General features: G+C 44.1%; 1 protein-coding gene across 3 annotated transcripts in view; it reads left to right on the top strand.

The window, feature by feature from the left end:
- Ube2l3 (ubiquitin conjugating enzyme E2 L3) overlaps positions 1-16,721 on the top strand; it is a 53,991-nt gene that overhangs the window by 1,532 nt on the left and 35,738 nt on the right. The window lies entirely within an intron of this gene.

Raw genomic sequence — 16,721 nt, 5'->3', positions numbered from 1 at the left:
AGCAAGTGTTTAATATTTTCCTTCGGGCTAAAATTCTCTATGGTCTTGTCTGAAACAATTAATTCTAACTTTTAAAATTTAAAATGAAATTATTAATTTTATATGCATTGGTGTTTTACCTGCATGTATGTCTGATCCATGTGAGGGTGTTGGATCCCATAGAACTGGAGTTACAAACAGTTGTGAGCTGCCTTGCGGGTGCTGGGAGTTGAAGCAGGTCTTCTGAAAGAGCAGCAGTGCTCTCAACCTCTCTGCTATCTCTCCAGCTCTCCTAACTTCTTTAAAAATTTTAAAGTGCATTTCTTTCTTTTGTTTTTGGTTTTTCCAGACATAGTTTCTCTGTGTAGTTTTGGTGCCTGTCCTGGAACTCTCTCTGTAGCCCAGGCTGGCTTTGGACTCACAGAGATCCACCTGCCTCTGCCTCCCAAGTGCTAGGTTAAAGGCGTGTGCCACCACTGCTGGGCCGTTTCTTGATGTGTGTGGACAATATGTTGTGCCACAGCATCCATGTGGAGGAACTTATTAGTTCTCTCCTTCCACTCTATGGGTTCATTATGGTCCACTCAGGTGGGTAGGCTTACTACACTGTCCCATTCTAACTTACTTGGCACGAAAGACCTTTCATTCTTTTGTTTGTTTTGAGACAGGATTTCTCCACTAAAGACCTTTTTCTTTTCTTCCTTTTTTTTTTTTTTTTATTTGTTTTGTTTTGAGACGGTTTCTAAGAAAGACCTTTCTTAGGGATCAGTCTCTTGGTCTCAATTCCAACTTAAGTGGTTCTGGATGCTTTTGCACCTAATTATTGCAACAACTACCAATTTTCCAGGTTTTATTGTGTGCTTCATATTCATGATTGTGTTTAATCTTCCTTTTGAGTTAGATATTATTATTCCAATTCTGTAAATGAGAAAAGAGAATGCAGAGAGATTCTTTGGCTTGCCTCTGACTACCCCACAAAGGAGAAAATAATATGTGATGTAACTAATTTCTGTGAGTGAGTCCCAAACAAAGCTTAATGATGGTACTCACTCTGTGGTCTCCCTTTGTATGTGTGTTTGTTTAGCATAAGAAAAGCAGTCTTCCCAAGTTGCTTTCCTTCCAGAGGAGTCCTTGGGGTCAACACCTATCCCTGCGACTGCGAACTCCTCCCCTCCAACACGGAACTACATTTCTCTTTGTGACAGTCAGATTTCTGTCCTATGCTGTGTTGTCTGTTTCTGAAGGGCAGGAATTGGCTTTGTTTAGTTTTTTTCTTTTTGCCTCTTGTTTTTGGAGACAAAAGCCTTACTCTGTATTCCAGGCAGACTTCAAATTCAAAGTAATTCTCCTGCCTCAGCCTCCTGACTGCTAGAATTACAGGAGTGAACCACCAGGACCTAATTTCATCCTGGTATCTCCCTTGTGTAGCCCCATTGACCTAGTTTGGAATCCCTAGGCTGTCAGACATCTAGGAGGGGAATTACAGTTTTTAAATTGTTTTCAAAAATTTGAGCTCAGGAAAAAGTTTAAGTACTTACTAATTCAAGCTTATTTTACTTAAGTTCTTTTTTTCCCCTACACTCAAAATTAGTCTGTGGTCATCTTTATTTTTGCAAATGAAGCAGTTTTGAGTTTTGATAGATTGAGAGAGTTGTAACTAAGGAGGAGTAATAGATCATGGTGAGGTGAGATGATGAACTTAGTCTCCCTGGCTTCAAGCGTGAAATCCTGCATTCTTTGTCAGATTGCCTCCATTTCTTCTTCAAGGCTCCATGGAAAAGAGGGGGGCGGGGAGAAAGTGTGTGTGTGTGTGTGTTGTGGATGGAGTCAGTTCAGGTGGGAAATTCTGTTTCTATGTGGCTGATAACTGGCTTTCAGGGTTTAAACCTGGTTAGTTAGTTCTGGCCATTCTGGAACTCACTGTGTAGACCAGGCTGGCCCGGAACTCACAGAGATCCGCCTGCCTCTGCCTCCCAAGTGCTGGGATTAAAGGGGTGCACCTGCTTTTGTCATTAGCGTTTGCCTGGGTGTTTGTCTGTGTACTGTGTACTTCCCTGGTGTCAGCGGGAGCCAGGAGAGGTTGGGTCCTCTGGTACTGGGGTTGCAGACAGTAGTTGAGCCATCATGTGAGTTTTGGGAATTGACTCCAGCAGCCTGGGCTCTTAACCAGTGAGCCATTTCTTTAGCCTTTCAGATATTTCTTTATGATGATGGTTAACAGGTAGTATAAATACAACAGTAATAAAAAGCACAGTTTTGTCAGACAGTAGTAGCATGCTTTTAATCCCAGCTTTCAGGCAGAGGCAGGTGGATCTCTGTAGATTTGAGGCCAGCCTGGGCTACAGAGTGAGTTCCAGGACAGCCAGGGTTACACAGAGAAATCCTGTCTCAAAAAAAAACCCCACCACCACAAAAAAGCACAGTTTTATATATCTTCTTTGTATCTATACCTAGTATAAATCTGACTGAGAAGTTATTTAGGAAACATGAAGTTGCGAAAACGTAATTTTTTAGGTATGTTTACTTTATGTGTATGATTGTTTGGATGCATGTCTGTCTGTACGTCACTTGTATGAATGCTACCCTCAGAGGTCAGAAGAGGGTGTTGGGGCACTGTGGAGGCGGAGGCAGGAGGATCTCAGTGTAAGGCCAGCCTGGGCTACAGAGGGAGTTCCAGCACAGCCAAGGCTATGTAGAGACCCTGTCTCAAAAAAAGAGGAAGAGGAAGAGGAAGAAGGAGGAGGAGGAGGAGGAGGAGGAGGAGGAGGAGGAGGAGGAGGAGGAGGAGGAGGAGGGCTGGAGAGATGGCTCAGAGGTTAAGAGCACTGGCTGTTCTTCCAGTGGTCCTGAGTTCAATTCCCAGCAACCACATGGTGGCTCACAACCATCTGTAATGAGATCTGGTGCCCTCTTCTGGCCTGCAGGGATATATGCAGGCAGAACACTGTATACATAATAAATAAATAATTAAAAAAAAAGAAGAAGAAGAAGAAGAAAAGAGAATATTGGTTCTCCTGGAGTTAGAGTTATAGGCAATTGTGAACTGTCTTGTGGTTGCTGGGAATTGAACCTGGGTCTTGTTCAAGAACCAAGTGCTCTTAATTCTCCAGAGGGGAGTTTTGAGAAAGTTTTAAATTTTAACATTAGCAAGAAAGATTTAGCCGGGCGGTGGTGGCTCATGCCTTTAATCCCAGCACTCGGGAGGCAGAGCGAGGCTAATCTCTGTGAGTTCGAGGCCAGCCTGGGCTACCAAGTGAGTTCCAGGAAAGGTGCAAAGCTACACAGAGAAACCCTGTCTCGAAAAACAAAAACAAAAAAAAGAGAAAGATTTACAATGTTAACAAAGCAATAAATACATTTTAATTTGCAAAGCAGCTAATTCAATATTAAAGGCAACACCTAGATTGTAACCATTCTTCTATCAAGAACAAGGAAATAGCTACAAAGCCCAAAGCAAATACTCTGTGTAGAAATTGATTGGGCTGATCATGTGTTGATGGCCTCACACTACACCCTGACACCCTGTGGCCCTCCCATTGAGTAGCTTCCTACAGGGACTTTTCTCATATGGACTTTGTGGATTTACAAGCGGGGGAGGTACATTTTACTAGTTATTGTGTTATAATAGTTGAACCACGGGACTGAAATTTGTAGCTTCTTTTTAGTGCTTTTTTTGTTTATTTGTTTTTCAAGACAGGGTTTCTCTGTGTAGCTTTGGAACCTGTCCTGGAACTCGCTCTTGTAGACCAGGCTGACCTCGAACTCACAAAGATCTGCCTGGCTTTGCCTCCCGAGTGCTGGGATTAAAGGCGTGCGCCACCACTGCCCAGCTGAGAGAAGTTTTTTTTACATGATGTTATACATGATAAGCCATTATCAATGACTTGAATCCATTTTGGGAGTAGATTCTGGGGTTTTGAAATTGAGGAAAATAATTGCTTTTTGTGTGTGGTGTGTGATGGGTGATGTTTGACTTAGTGGTGTACACATGTAGAAATCAGAGAACAAGTTTTGGGAGCTAGTTCTCTTCTTCCATTATGTGTAGATGTAATTCTAAACGGTCTTATTAAATAAGAAACACAGAGCCAAATGCAGAGTTAAAAGCCTAGGGGTCAGAGAGCAGCAGCCAAGAGCTGAGACCGCCTTCTTACCACTCACTGTCCCACCTTCTCACCACTCACTGTCGATGCCGTCCTTCCCCTGAGAAAGAGACCTACTGCCTGTGTGTCTGTGTTTTCATTGCCTTTCTGTTCTGCCTTCTCATTGGCTGTAAACCCAACCACATGACCTCCTTGTCATTGCCTGTCTATACAGACCTCCAGGTCTCTATGGTTGGTACTGAGATTAAAGGCGTGTGTCTCCATGCTGGCTGTGTCCTTGAACACACAGAGATTCTGCATGCCATGTGATCGGGATTAAGGATGTGTGCTATACCACTACCAGATTTCTGCTTAATGGCTTGCTCTAGCTCTGATCCCCAGCCAACTTTATTAACATACAAATAAAATCACATTTCAGCACAAAAAAAATCACCATAATTATGGGTTTTGGGGTCAAACTTAGATCAGGCTTACATAGCAGACAGTCTATTGAGCCATCTTGTCAGGTCCCACACCCACCCCGTTTTTTGTTTTGTTTTTGGTGCTGGTGGTTGAACATGAATGCTTCAGCAGGTGTGTTACATTGTGCTATACCCCTACCTACCTGTTACATTTGCATTTTTTATCCTAAGGTTATTTATTCTAGTAAATTGAAACTAATTCAACTAATTCAGCCATCCTTAATGATACTGGTCTGTGGGTGTGAGTGTGTGCGTGCAGGATGGATACCCAGGGAGCATAGTAGGTGAGCATCCTACTATTTAACTATATGCCCTCCCGCCCCTTCTTTGTCATTTCATTCATTCATTTATTGCTTTTTCCAGGACAGGGTTTCTCTGTATAGCCCTGGCTGTCCTGGAACTTGCTCTCTAGCCCAGGCTGGCCTCAAACTCGGAGATCACCTGAGCACTAGGATCAAAGGCATTTGCCACCATTGCTGGCTTATTTATTTTTGAGACAGTCTCAGTGTATATCTCCTGGCTGGCCTAGAACTTGCTATGTAGACCAGACTGGCCTTGAACTCAAAGAGAGTTGCTTGTTTCTGCTTCTGGAGTTCTGGGAGGATATTTGTTGGTTGTTTGAACTTGGTTTTGATGTGTTTCTCAGACTGACTTTGAATTCACAGCAAGCAGTTCTGTTTCAGCGTACTATTAAGTGCTGGGATTATAGAGGCAATCCACCACTTTTTTTGTTTTTTGTTTTTTTAAAAGACAGAATCTCCTAGTTAGGCTAGCCTCAAACTCACTTTGTAGTTGAGGATAACCTTGAATTTATAGTCTTCCTGCCTCCACTCTGAATGCTTGAATCACAGATGTGTACCACAAGCTTAGTTTATAATAACAGTGCTGGGATCAAACCCAGGGCTTCATGCATGGTAGGTAAGCACTCCACCAATTGAGCTATGTCCCTAGTCTCCACCTCCAAGAGATTCTGCTGAGCTATGCCACTAGTTTCTCTTCTCTCTGTCTTTGGTGGACCGTCTGCATGTTTCTAGGATTCCGTTTCAGTCTGTCTTTCCTGTTATATACAATTCCTGCCCAGCTATGGTCAAAGTAGTTTGTGGTTGTATGAGCTGCCCAGGTGCATGCTTAGAGACTGGGATTGAAGGAAGGAAAGCCGGGTGAGGCTAGGACTCTGGTTGAACAAGTTTACATTCCTTAGCATGTTCCTTCAAGATCTGATCTCCAGCTTATCTGCTTCCCACCTGGGCATGAAATCCCCTCAGCATAGTGTGCTGTTATCACTGGATTTACTATAATAATAATAATAATTATTATTTGGTTTTTTGAGACAGGTCTCTGTAGTTTTGGTGCCTGTCCTGGATCTCGCTCTGTAGATCAGGCTGGCTTCGAACTCACAGAGATCCACCTGGCTCTGCCTACCCAGTGCTGGGATTAAAGGCATATATGCCCAGCTAATTTTATTACGATTATTTATTATTATTATTATTACTGGTTTTTTTGAGACAGGATTTCTTTGTGTAGCCCTGGCTGTCCTGGAACTCATTCTGTAGACTAGGCTGGCCTCGAACCCAGTGCTGGGATTAAGGGCATGTGCCACCACTTCTTGGCTTCTCACTGGGTTTAAAATTCTTTATAAATTTTATTTTTTTAATGTGTATGGGTGTTTTGCCTACATATCTATGCACTATGTGCATGCTTGGTGCCCAAGTAGGCCACAAGAGGGTGTTGGCTCCCCCTGCCACTGGAGTTATAGATGGTAGTGAGCTGCCATGTGGTCTTGCTAGAGTTTTCCTGCCTGGCCCACAGTCAGTACAAATCTCTCTCACCTGCCAGTCCCACAGCTGCTCAGACCCAACCAAGTAAACACAGAGACTTATATTGGTTACAAACTGTATGGCCGTGGCAGGCTTCTTGCTGACTGTTCTTGTATCTTAAACTAATCCATTTCTGTAAATCTATACCTTGCCGTGTGGCTCGTGGCTTACCGGCATCTTTACATGCTGCTTGTCATCATGGCGGCTGGCAGTGTCTCTCTCTCAGCCTTCCACTTCCCAGCTTTATTCTCCTCCTTGTTCCGCCTGACCACTGGCCAATCAGTGATTTATTTATTGACCAATCAGCAACACATTTGACATACAGACGATCCCACAGCAACGTGGGTGGTGGGAATCAAACCTAGGTCCCCTGGAAGAGCAGCCAGTCTTTTCTTAACTACTGAGCCATCCATCTTTCCAGCTCTTTATAGCCCTGGCTGTCCCAGAACTTGCCATTTAGAACAGGCTGGCCTCAAACTCAGATCCACTGGTCTCTCTGCTTCCTTAGTGCTGGGGGCAAGTGCTACTATGTCTGGCTTTTTTTTTTTTTTTTAAATTTATTTATTTATTTTTTTTTTTTCAGTTTTTCAAGACAGTGTTTCTCTGTGTAGCTTTGCCCCTTTCCTAGAACTCAATTGGTAGCCCAGGATGGCCTTGAACTCACAGAGATCCGCCTGGCTCTTGTCTCCCGAGTGCTGGGATTAAAGGCGTGCGCCACCACCGCCCGGCCTATGTCTGGCTTTTAAAAGTTGTGTTTTTTAAAATTTATAATTGTGTGTGTATGTGACTGTGGGTGTGTGTTCCTGGGCTGCAGTCTTTTTTTTTTTTTTTTTTTTTTTTGGTTTGTTTTGTTTTGTTTATTCGAGACAGGGTTTCTCTGTGTAGCTTTGTGCGCCTTTCCTGGAACTCACTTGGTAGCCCAGGCTGGCCTCAAACTCACAGATATCCACCTGCCTCTGCCTCCCGAGTGCTGGGATTAAAGGTGTGCGCCGCCGCCGCCGCCGCCGCCGCCGCCGCCGCCGCCGCCGCCGCCGCCACCGCCACCGCCACCACCACCACCACCACCGCCACCACCACCACCACCACCGCCACCACCACCACCCGGCTAGGACTGTAGTCTTTATATAGAGGCCAAAGCATAGCTTGTGGAAGTTGTTTTTCTCCTTTTACCAAGGCTTCTGAGTTAGGCTTAAGCTACATGCCCTTTTATCTGCTCAGGCATCTCTCCCTGCCACTCTGGATTTTTTCTTTTTAAAAAATTTACCTATTTTATATGCATGGGTGTTTTTGCATGAATGTATGTCTGTGCACCATCTGTGTAGTGCCCGCAGAAGCCAGAAGAAATGTCTGATCCCTTTAGAACTAGAGTTACAGGCAGTTGTTAAGTTACCATGTTGTTCTGGGAATTGAACTCTGGTCCCTGGAAGAGCAGCCTGTGCTGTTAACTGATGAGCCGTCTCTTTAGCCCCAACTCTGGATCTTTTTTGTTGTTGTCCCCCACACCGCCTGTCCCCTCCACCCCTCTGCAGTACCAGGGCTCTCCCTCAGGGCCTTGTAATGCTATCACTGAGCCATATCATTGACCTCTAACTCCCCTTTTTTGGCGTTTAAGGAATCTAACCCAGGGCCTTAAGCATGCCAGGCAAGGCACTCCACTCCAGTGTGATGTGTGTGTATCTTTTCTGTACCAAGTGACTTCTTGTCCTTTGAGACTCTGCATAAGGGGTACTTTCTTTGGGCCCTGGCGAGTGAGTTATGAAAAATGGTATACCTCTAGCTTTCAGAAGTTCCATCTGTCCATTGGGTATCCCATGTCTGCCAACTCAGTGACGCCCCATCCCCCAGCACTGAGGAATAGGTGGCATATGGCTTAGTCCTGTAAGAATTAAATAAAATTCCAGTAGTTGAAGAGAAAGTCCTTGTGGGACTGCACATTTTTCTTGCAGCCAGCCTTGGCCTGCTTAGAATATAGTCCAGTGAAGCTGCATTCTTCAGTGTCTTCAATGTCTCTGAGACCTGCCCTAAGGAGCCCCAGAAACTTGGGTGAGCTTCCTAAGCAGGCAGCCCACTTCTGATACTGTATTGTATCCTTAATTTCAGTTAGGCCGGCCTGTAGATGCTTTCCAGAAGCACCAAGGGACTGGTCTGCTTTACCTTTGGATTGGCTGTACAGCATGGGCGTTCCCTTTGCTCTTATGCCGTGAATCTTGGCAGGGCCAAGTTCTCCAGCCAGCTTCTGGAAGAGACGTTACAGAAGGTGATGCTGATGGACTTAATGACAGGTAGCAGGGCTGCCTCATAGCCTTTAGGTTTCAGTCGAAGTCCTAGAAGTGCCTGGAGGTGATGGGGGTGAGAGAGAGACTGAGACTCTCCTTTTTGGACTGCTGAGAGCTAGACTTGGTGGTCGAGAGCTTAAGTTCTCAATTTTGAGTCTTGGATCTGCCACATGTTAGCCAAGTGGTCCTGAGCAAGTTAACTTCCCTGCCTTAAGTTACTTGATCTGTGTGTAGGTTAAATGAGTTAAAATCAGTACTCGGCAGAGTATTTGTCATATATTAAGATATTGTAGATATCATTAATTAATAAAAGTGAAACGACACTGGGCATCATGGTGCACTATAGTCTCACTGTGTAGGCCAGGCTGGCCTCAAATCACATTAATTTGCCTGCCTCTGCCTCTCAGGAACTGGAAAATAAGGTGTGTACTACCACACCCAGCTGTTTGGTTTTTTTTTTTATTTTTATTTTTTATTTTTTGGTTTTTCGAGACAGGGTTTCTCTGTGTAGCTTTGCGCCTTTCCTGGAACTCACTTAGTAGCCCAGGCTGGCCTTGAACTCACAGAGATCCGCCTGGCTCTGCCTCCCGAGTGCTGGGATTAAAGGCGTGCGCCACCACCGCCCGGCTTGTTTGTTTTTTAAACTGAGAAAAATCCCTGAACTAAAGTGTCTCAGTACCTCATCCTGTGTGTGTGACTTTTTGTTTTTTGTGTACGTGTGCAGTGTATGCATGTGTGTTGGTGGTGTGAACATCCATGGGCGTGTGTTTAGAGGTGAGAGAGACAAACCAGCTGTGCTGCTTTGTCACTCTACAACTTAGCCCTTGACACAAGGTATCCCACTGAACTGAAGCTTGCTGTTTTCGAATGCTAGTCTACATAGAGAGTTCTAGGCCAGCCCAGACTACACAGTGACACCCCCTCTCCCCCCCAAAAAAGATTCTCCCCCACACAGTCTCTTTGAAAAAAATAAAAAGGGGCTGGAGAATGGCTCAGTGCTTAAGAGCACTGGCTGCTCTTGGCAGAGTCCCAGCACTGCATGGTGGTTCACAACCTTTATCAGTCATTCCACCTCTAGTGGACCCACCATGGGATGCACAGACATACGTGAAGGCAGAGAAATAGACATAGAAAATGGAACAAAATATTGAAAAAAATATTTCTTAGGTCTTTTTTTTTTTAATTTTTATTTAATATGCATTAGTGTTTTGCCATGAGTGTCAGGTCCCTGGAACTGGAGTTACAGACAGTTGGGAGCTGCCATGTGGGTGCTGGGAATTGAACTCAGGTCCTCCAGAAGAGCAGTCAGTGCTCTTAACCTCTGAGCCATCTCTCCAGCCCCCTATTTCTTAGGTTTTTGAGCAATCTCTCCAACCCCCTATTTCTTAGGTTTTTTTATGTGTATGAGTATTTTGCCTGCATGTCTGGTGCCTGAGGAGGGTAGAAGAGGTTGTCAGATCCCCTGGAGCTGGAGTTACTGATGGTTTTAAGTCATCATGTTGGAAGCTGAACCCTGGTCCTCTACAAGAGCAACAAGTGCTCTCAACCACTGAGCCAGCTGCCTGGCCCCCACAGTCTCTTTTAGGGTTCTAGAACTCTGAGGCCCTTGGAGAGCAGGTGCTGACGGCCTTAATCTAAAGCTGAGGCGGCGGCGGCGGCGGCAGCGGATGTGAGCTTTGGAGCCGGCCCCACCGTCCGCTGCCCTGCTCTCAGCACTGTGCTCCGACTGGTGTGTGGGCTTAGAGGACAGGCTGGTATGGGTTCATTCTGCTGGTTTTTAAACAGTTTTGGGATAACCCCCTGGGTTCTAGACAAGATTCTGAGCTACTCACTAATTCTTGTGCTAATTTTGACAGCTCTAAGTCTGTATTGATTAGTGTCTTCTGTCCTTCATTATCTTGGCCAGATTTTGCTTCTATCTTCAGCAGCAGTTTTGATAGCTGTTAGCCCAGCAGACACATACTTAACCAGAACAGACACTAATGTTGAAGCTAGTGCTTATTGGTAGGATTTGTATATTTCTGTAAGGGGACACTGCCTGATCTTGTCACTGGTCGGGGAAGAAAGTATAACTCAGGGGCTGGAGAGATGGCTCAGTGATTAAGAGCACTGGCTGCTCTTCCAGAGGACCTGAGTTCAATTCCCAGCACCCACATGATGGCTCACCACCATCTGTAATGAGATCTGGCGCCCTCTTCTGACCTGCAGGCATACATGCAGACAGAACTCTGTATACATAATAAATAAATAAACTTTAAAAAAAAAAGAAAGTATAACTCAGAAGGCTAATAGACTCTGAGCCTTTTCTAAGGTGGTAACTGGCTACTTTACATCAGCACCCCTTGCTATGAAAAGTCAACCTGAGCTTACAGAAGGAAGCCCCCTCCAGCACTCTACCACAGGCCTACCTTTTCAGCCCTCATCATGTGTCTGACATAGGCAGTTCCTGGTCTTTTTGTTCTGTGTCTCTAGGTGTGTGGTGGGCAGACTTAAGGCTGTTGTCCCAGTCCTTGAGCTCCCAGTTTAGTAGGAGTGTGTAATGTAGGTCAAAATGCTAGGCACACCCTTGTTCAGATGAAGACAAACACATTCCAGGAGCCAGGCCTATGAGAAGCTGCCTGCCTGTGGAGCTAGGGCCCTGACTGGGCTTGCCAGGGGATGTGTAGGCAGCCTTTTCCTTTAAGCGTGAGTTGTAGGTGTCTTCAAGTATATTTTCTTAGATTGACTTGAGGCCTCACAGTATGCTGAGATAGAGTAGCAGGGACCTAAACTTGGATGTTGATTTCTGCTTTTAACTCATTTGTCTTGTTACTTTGAGACTTGGTGGGTATCCTCATAAAGAGGATAATGAAATGACTTCATAGAATTGAGATAATAGTCGTATTATGTTAGTTGTAATAATAACTAAGTGTAAGCATGTAGCTGATCCATGAGTGGGCATGAGTCATTCCCTCCCTCATTTGCTGAGAATTAATTGAAATGAGATTTACATTCAAGCATTCGAAAGGATCATGTTTAAATTTGCAGGATATGTAATTATATTAAAATCATAATTTCATTGTCAAGCAGTTTCATTGTACATGCTTAGAAAGTTTCCACTAATGCTAAAATTAGAAATTTTAACTTTAATATTTATTTGTTTTGAGACAGAGTCAGTCTCACCGTGTAGTCTTGTCTGTCATGGAAATCACTATTTGGCCAGATTAATCTGAAACTCAAGAGAGATCAGCCTGCCCCTGCTGGGATTAAAGATGTGTGCCACCACACTAAATTTTTATTTATTTTTAAAAGTATTTCACTTTTAATTTAAATTGTATTCCTGTGTGTCAGTACGTGCATGTGAATACACAGTGCTCTCTGAGGTCAGAAAAGGGCACTGGATGCCCTGAAGCTGGAGTTGCAGAGTTGTGAGCTGCCTATCATGGGTGCTGGGAATTGAAACTTGGGTCCTTTGTGCTTTTAGCTGTTAAGCCATCTTTCCAGCCCACTTTTTTTTTTTTTTTTTTTTTTAGATTTATTTATTTATTATGTATACAGTGTTCTGTCTGTATATATACCTCAAGCCAGAAGAGGGCACCAGATCTCATTATGGATGGTTGTGAGCCACCATGTGGTTGCTGGGAATTGAACTCAGGACCTCTGGAAGAACAGCCAGTGCTCTTAACCTCTGAGCCATCTCTCCAGCCCCATCACTTTTATTTTTTGAGAAAGGGTTTCAATATGTAGCCTTGGTTGGCCTGGAACTCAGAGATGGCAAGGCATATGCCACCACTCCTGGCAAAGTTAGGCATTTATGGAGTCACACATATCATAGAGCTGCTGTTTCATATTGTAATGCCCTACCAGTTGTGTATGTGGTGTTTGAACTCTTCTTACATATCCAACTCCAATCTGCTAGGTTTTGTTTTAGCCAGATAAGAAGAGCTTAGCCAGGCGGTGGTGGTGCACACCTTTAATCCCAGCACTCAGGAGGCAGAGCTAGGCGGATCTTTGTGAGTTTGAGGCCAGCCTGGTCTACAAGAGTGAGTTCCAGGACAGGCACCAAAGCTACACAGAGAAACCCTATTCCCCCCCAGACCCCCCCCCCAAAAAAGAGGAGCTAAAAAAAAAGCCACATTCCTTATACAGTGGAGATACTGACCAGCAATGGAAGACTAGAAACGTTACCATCCTATATATGTATGTCTGTGTGTCCTTATATATGTACACATACATACTTTAAACATTTGCATGTATTTATTTCAGATTAGGGGAGGGCAGAGATGCATTTTCCTGCCAGAGTGCTGTGGAAGGCAGAGTACAACTGGTAGGAGTTGGTTTTCTCCTTTCATCATGTAGGTCCTGGAGAGTGAACTCAGATTGTCAGGTTTGGTGGCAAGCTTCTTTACCTACTCTCACCAGCTTTCTATTTTTATTTGTATTTATTTTGCCTTAAAAATGTTATCTTTGGCCAGGTGGTGGTGGCACACACCTTTAATCCCAGCACTTGGGAGGCAGAGGCAGCTGAATCTCTGTGAGTTCAAGGGTAGCCTGGTCTACAAAGCGAGTTCCAGGACAGCCCGGACTGTTACATAGAAAAACCCTGTCTCAAAAAAAAAAAAACAAAAAAACAAAAAAACAACTTTACCGAGTGGTGGTGGAAAACACCTTTAATCTTAATTAACACTTGGGAGGCAGAGGCAGGTGGATCTCTGAGTTCAAGACCAGCCTGGTCTATAGAGTAGGTTCCAGGGCAGCCAGGGCTACACAGAGAAACCCTAAAACAAACAAACAAACAAACAAAAAGTGTGCACCGCTACACCCAACTTATTTTTTCTGATTATTGTGTGTGCACGTATTTACTACTGTGTGTGTGTGTCTGTGTGTGTGTGTGTGTGTGTGTGTCTGTGTGTGTGTCTCTGTGTCTGTGTCTGTCTCTGTGTCTCAAAGGACAACTTTGGGGAGTTGTTTCTTCCTTCTGTCTTTGGGTTCCTGGTATCGAACTCAGGTCATTAGGTTTGGGTGGCAAGTGCCTTTACCAATGAGCCATCTTGTTCTGTCCATTTCTAATGGAAGTATTAACTAGCCTAGCCCAGTGCTTTATATAGCTGTGATGACTGTGGAAGGGTTATCCTGGCCTTGGTCCAGCCCTACACCCGCTTTATGAGAATTCTGTGACTTGGGCTTCTCTGAGCCTTTGCTTTACCTCTACAGAATGGGCCATTTGTGCCTGCTTTGCTCTCATTCTGGTGTTTAAAGCTCTGATCACTGCCAGGTATGTGGTGCATGCCTTTAGGAGGCGGATCTCTGTTAGTTTGAGGCCAGCCTGGTCAACAGAGGTTGTTCCAGGACAGCCAGGGCTGTTACACAGAGAAACTCTGTCACAAACAAACAAACAAACAAACAAACAACAAACCACCAAAGCCCCAATCCTAGCTCCTGTGCTGTGTATTGTAAACAGTATGGAGTGTTGTCATGATTGCCCATCCCTACCCATCTGCCTTTTCCTTGGCAGGTAGATCTGATTGTTGCTGGAATTTTGGATGATACTCGGAACTGATGATGCCTTTGATAAATGTGGTAGTGACGGGCTTTTTAGCAAGAACCATGCTTTGTGTTTCAGTTCATTTCAGAAAGTTTTGTTTTAATAACCATAAACACCCTCAGTTTTCCTGTGATGCATTATGGACAGTAAAAAATCTATACTGTTGAATTTTATATTAAGAATCAGGATACAGTTAAGGAAAGGGATGGAGTTAGTATACATGCTAAGTAGATAAAAGCTTCCTGTAAATAATGATAAAGCCCCAAGTAATGGGCTTCATTTTTTTGTTTTTGCTAAGACAGCAGAATCTTCAGGTGAGGGTAACACCTGGGGTAGGGTGTTCAAGCCTGGTCCTGTCTGACTCTATAGGCATTGCTTCTTCCTATGAACACTGACAGTGTAGCAGCCAAATCAAAACATCACTTGTAAGTATGATTTAAAAAAAAGTTGATGCTGGAGCAGTTATGGTGCTCACTGCCTGTGCAGAAATCCTGGGTTTGGGCTGGAGAGATGCTCAGTGGTTAAGAGCTATTGCTGCTAGCTAGTCAGGTTAAGAGGACCTGACTTTGATTTCCAGCAGTTGCATGAGATGGCTTACAACTGCCTGTGTGAGTTCCAGGTCCAGGGAAGTATGATACTTCTGACCTTCATGGACTCTGCACTCACCTGCACACCCCTCTTCAGACTAAAAAAATAAACACTGAAGAAAATGGGTGGGAACTGCATATTCTCATTTTATTGTCTGTAACACTCCTCAGAATAGCAGGACATGCTACTGCCACAGAATGAGTTGATGCTGAAATTTTGTGTACAGGACCTGGAGAGATGGTTCAGCACATGAGAGCCCTGGCTGATTTTCCAGGACCTGAGTTAGTTTCCAAGCACCCACATGGTGGCTCATAACTGTCTTTAACTCCAGTTCCAGGACATCCAGTATTTTCTGCAGGCCTTTCTGGGCATCAGGCATGAACATGGCATATAAACATACATACAGGCAAAACACACATAAAAGAAAAAAAAAAAAAGAAAAATCTTCAGAGTATGTTGTGGATATTTAACTATGTAAAGATGTGTTACATTTGTTTGTGCTGCATTTGTTTAACTATTTAAAGATATGTTTCATTTGTCTCACCTTGCCTGCTAAGGTACCTGCTTGGTCTAATAAAAGGCTCAATGGTCAATAGTTAGGCATAGGAGGGATAGGCAGGGCTGACGGGCAGAGGGAAGAAGTAGAAGGAGAGAGACAAGAGAACAAGGGAGAAAGAAGGGGATCAGCCCAGAGCTAGGCAGCTAGCCATCCGGGGAAGAAACAGGAAAAGTAGGACATACAGAAGGAAGGAAAGGTAAAAAGCCCCAAGGCAAAATGTAGATAAAGAGAAACAGGTTAATTTAAGTTGTAAAAGCTAGTGGACAAGCATACGGTCTCATGTGATCTTCACATGTATGCACACCAGTAAGTCAATAAATGTAATTGTATCTATGACTGTATTTTAAAAAGTCTTTAATATAGGGCTGGGCATGTAGCTTGGTTGGTTGAGTATGTTTCTATCATGCACATAACACTGGGTTTGACCCCAGCACCACAGAAGACTGGGTGTGCTGGTACACATCTGTAGTCACACATAGGTTAAGGCAGGAGGACCAGAAGTTCAAGGTCATCTTCAGTCAGCCTAGGCTCCATGGGATCCTGTCTCACACACACAAAGACAATCTTAACAAACTCCCCCACTTCCCACCCAGGGGTCCTCTGTGTAGCCCTGGCTGTCCTGGAACTAGCTCTGTAGACCAGGCTGGCCTTGAACTCAGAGATCTACCTGCCTTTGCCTTCTGAGTTCTGGGACTATAGGTGAACACCACCATGTCTAGCGTAATACTAGGTGGTTTTTGATATTTTAATTTTTATTGCGTATGTTTGGATGCTTGTGTTGATTTTTTTTTTTTAAGATTTATTTATTAATTATGTATACAGAAGAGGGTTGCCAGATCTCATTACAGATAGCTGTGAGCCACCATGTGGGTGCTGGGAATTGAACTCACGACCTCTGGAAGAGCAGTCGGTGCTCTTAACCTCTGAGCCATCTCTCCAGCCCTTGTGTTGATTTTTGTATGTTTATATGTTTGGATGTGGGTGCCATGGCCTGTCAGAGGACAGCTTTCAGTGGTTGGTTTTCATTTCTCCTTTCATCATGTGGGCTCCAGGAGTTGAACTCAGGTCACCAGGCTTGTGCAGCAAGTGCTTGCACCTGCTGAGCCGTTGTGCTGGCCCCACTCTTACTTACCCCTTCCCTTCCCAGGGTTCCTATGTATCCGAGGTATTCCTATGTGTCTTAGCATCTTCATTCTCCTGTAGCTTCCTGAGTGCTGACAGTAGTATTTACTAAATTTAGAAAAATTCAGAAAAATGTCTGAGTTTCTGATCTCAGACTTGGAGTCAAAGGGATTTTTTTTTTTCATTGCTTCCATTGTCTAGCTCAGTAAGTCAGTAGCACAGAACCCTAGTGCTCATTGGGGTTCTCTTAGGAACAGAACTGATAGAATGAACTAATATATTTATATATTAGTAA

The sequence above is a fragment of the Peromyscus eremicus genome, chromosome 12 (genome assembly GCF_949786415.1).
Source record: "Peromyscus eremicus chromosome 12, PerEre_H2_v1, whole genome shotgun sequence".
Classification (NCBI taxonomy): Eukaryota; Metazoa; Chordata; class Mammalia; order Rodentia; family Cricetidae; genus Peromyscus; species Peromyscus eremicus.
This window is presented reverse-complemented; position numbering and strand designations above follow the sequence as displayed.